Here is a 3,848-nt window from a genome sequence, read left to right as displayed (position 1 = left end):
GATCCCATGCATTATGATAACTAGATACTATTAATAAATACGATCCAGATCCGCGTACTCTTAAGATGTGAAATTTAGGTTTATCAAAACCGTTCACATTAGCAATTTTACATTAATTATATTATCAGTTTTTTCCTCTCCTTCGTTAGATAGCGGGTTTTATTTTTGGTATGGTGTAAGTGAAGTTCCTCCGCGTGTGGTGAAAGTACCTCAGCAATCTGATGAGCCAAGTATTTTTCTTGTTGTTGCAACAGCATAGTAAGCATAGTATCAGATAAATTCAATCGACATAACAGTCTCTGATTCCCCGTTTCCATTCACTTCTACCAGGTTCTTTACGACGGCGCTTCGCAGCTTCAAAACCAATCTTGAATGTCCGCGTTAGGCATATAAAGATTTCCGGTTTGATCTTCAAAATCACGAGCTCGTGCCGCGAATTTCAACAGCAACCCGACTGGTAACCTTGGTCAAATCTACATTGGTGACAAACATGACCAGGTCCACATCGGCTTGTCGCTAGGCTGCTGATCTTCCAGAAATGTTAATAGGTATTTGGTATAATATTAAGTCTATTTTATAAGTGACAAGGCAACTCAATAGACGTTTACGGGATTTGTGAACGATCAAGTGCACGTAATGCCTTATTAAGAGATATCCGTATCTGGGGCCGTCCAGCCGAGTTGGCAACAGCAAAGTTGAAAAAAACAGTGGTAGTCGTACACCGCACTGGGTTAAATAATCAACAAGTTCACTTGGTGGTGCAAGCCCATATAAGTCAAAATATAAAAGATGCAGAGGAGATGCCACGTATGCGACCCTTTGAGTTAAATGACCTGCTCAGCCGCACAATCCCATCTCGGAAATGTTTGGCTAACTTTGTAAAATAAAAATTAGACAATGGACGCGCCAATACTATCGAAGACCACTTCCGCTCCGCTTGAGAGCCTTTGACTCCCACGTCTAGATTATCGAAAACCGTTTTCCTTTTTATGTAATCTCCAACCAACTTTTCAGCCCTATCCCGGATACATTTCAGATGGCTCCTAGCGCAGCCACTAATAATGCTAGAATGGCTACGAGGAATGGAAATATTCCACATTCGAATTTCATCGAGGCGCTAATGTTTAGCTACTTTAGACCGTTGCGCCTGTGTTCTTTTGTGTGGGTTCTTTGCGGCAATTTAACCTCAGTGAGACCTTAGTCACTGCCAAACGTGAAAACGTCATCGAACGTACAGTTTGGATGTTAATATTGTACAGGAGTTGAAATGCTACAAAACGCGTGACTTGGTACGCTAATACCTTGCTGAGTATTTATTTGCATTAAGAATTCTCCTCAAACTGTGCTTTGCGCTCAGCCTGTTGTCATCGTGAGGGATGAAAGAGTAAATATTTCGCTAGACCCGATGAATGCTGTCAAACTTTCGTCTGTAGATACAGATGGACTCTCAAAAGCATCCAAAGTGTCAGTTTGGATAAGTGAAATGCACGGTCGGCAGGAGCATTAGCTTCACAACAAATTGCATCATTATCATGGTCCATATGAGTTAAAGAGACTGTGTTTTGCCACGAAGATATCTTTACGAATGTCTCCAAATATGTGTGAGAGTATAATCGTGCAGGAAAACTTTCCGCAATCGTAAATCAGTTCTTGTTGACCTGCAAATCCAATAACAAAATTAAGGTGAGAAAGCGATAAATCTTATACCAGATCTGAAGCGATGGTAGGAACTGCAAGGCTCGTAGGTCGTTGTATTGCATATGCTAGATGGTAGGAACTGCAAGGCTCGTAGGCCGTTGTATTGCATATGCTAGATGGTAGAAACTGCAAGGCTCGTAGGTCGTTGTATTGCATATGCTAGATTGTAGGAACTGCAAGGCTCGTAGATCGTTGTATTGCATATGCTAGATGGTAGGAACTGCAAGGCTCGTAGGTCGTTGTATTACATATGCTAGATGGAAGGAACTGCAAGGCTCGTAGGTCGTTGTATTGCATTTGCTAGATGGTATGAACTGCAAGGCTCGTAGGTCGCTGTATTGTAGATGCTAGATGGTAGGAACTGCAAGGCTCGTAGGTGGTTGTATTGCATACGCCAGATGATTTGCATGTCCGTTTGTCTATTTCATGAAGATGATAGACAGCACAGCCGATTTTGCTTAATCGTCACAGTATCTGGCGAGTCCTAGTATGGTTATGTCATGCCAGCTTTGTTCAGACAGGCTTCAATTTCCGTTCATTCAATTAAATAACGTGCACTGTTCAACAACGCTATGATGTCATTGTTGAGAACATCTGTTTTATCATTCTCACCGTAACCGTTATTGTCTTTGCGTACAAGAATGCTTTGGACTTAAATACCAATTTATGTCCTCAACCTGACGTTCTAACTGGTCCGGCACCCAAGCTTCATGTGCGTAATATTGATATTCTTGCACGTTGCTATCCCGTAACACAGGGACGTTGATGTCCAACGCAGTATTTGATTATTTTTATTTGAGGCATCGATTATACATTTATGGTTTCCTCTAGTAACTTTTCTGCGAGACAACCTTAAACCGCTCCCGATTACCATAATTGCAACGTTGAATCGGCATAGATAAATTTACTGACTGAGACTGGCATTGCTGCTGTTGATGGAAACATAATCGGTGCTCGAGTGCCGAGAGTCGATGTCGATCTCGACTCGATTTGTTTTTCTTCAACTGATCCGTTGCAAAGTTTTTAATAGTATTAACTACTCGCATTGCATCGTCTTTTGCGATCGGCGCAGCACGCGAACACAAGGTCGGGTTGGAATATTAAGCAAGCTACGGGATTGGCCCACAGTAACTACATAAACGTCTGATTTCATTAATGAGATTGTAGTCATCGAGGTGACGATATGATTTTATTTGCAACAAAACGACACATCGTAGCATTGCTATCGCGTAACACGTGAATCGCTTCAGAACCCATCATCAGTGTCTTTATTGATATCGTGCATTAACAAGCGCCACGTTCCGGGGTCCACGATGTTGTTAGTGATTAGCAAATCGATGAGGCCTAACGGATGACTTCTGGTGCGTTGTTGCCTATGCAAAACGATCCAACGAGCTTTTCCAACGACTCTAAAATGTCATGGCTTGCGGTAGCGCAATCAACTATACTCACCATAGATTTCAGGTCTCTCAACGACTTCCTAATAAAAGCTTTTAAGCGCGTTGAATGTTATATTTAGTTTTATTTCAACGTTAAATTCCTCCCACACTCCGCTTGATGTCATACTTTTATCAAACCTCTCCCGAAATATCCACTTGGCTCAAAATATTTCAGACGGTCTTTGACTTACACTTGGGTGGAGCCCTTGCCTCGGCCACCTCTGGGCCCCCACAGGGAGCACAAGAAACTGTTCAATAGCTCGAGCAGTCCTGACAATCGGACCCGGTTCATCTTCTGTTCCAATCACTGCGGTGGTGGTTTCCATGATTTTCCTCACTTGTTCAACGGTTTCGCTCGTAGATTTGATTAGCGGAACAAACGTTTGTTCAAAAATCCACTGAGATGTTCCCGTTAAGTCTAAGCCTTTTGAGATGTAAAACATTTTCTGATGCGTTTAAGAACGTCAGTAGTGAAGGGGGACACTTTACGTACAATGGGAATTAGCATTAAAAACACCCTTGGGACACTTTACGTACAATGGAAATTTAACATGGAGAAAAATCGTGGGACACTTTACGTACAAGGGGAATTAACATGGGAATAAATCGTGGGACACTTTACGTACAAGGGAATTTAACATGGGAATAAATCGTGGGATACTATACGTACAAGGGGAATTTAACATGGGATTTTTTTTTTTTTTAAATTTT

The sequence above is a fragment of the Sinohyriopsis cumingii genome, chromosome 7 (assembly GCF_028554795.1).
Source record: "Sinohyriopsis cumingii isolate HCF-2022 chromosome 7, ASM2855479v2, whole genome shotgun sequence".
NCBI classification, from domain to species: Eukaryota; Metazoa; Mollusca; class Bivalvia; order Unionida; family Unionidae; genus Sinohyriopsis; species Sinohyriopsis cumingii.
Note: the sequence above shows the minus strand (reverse complement) of the source record.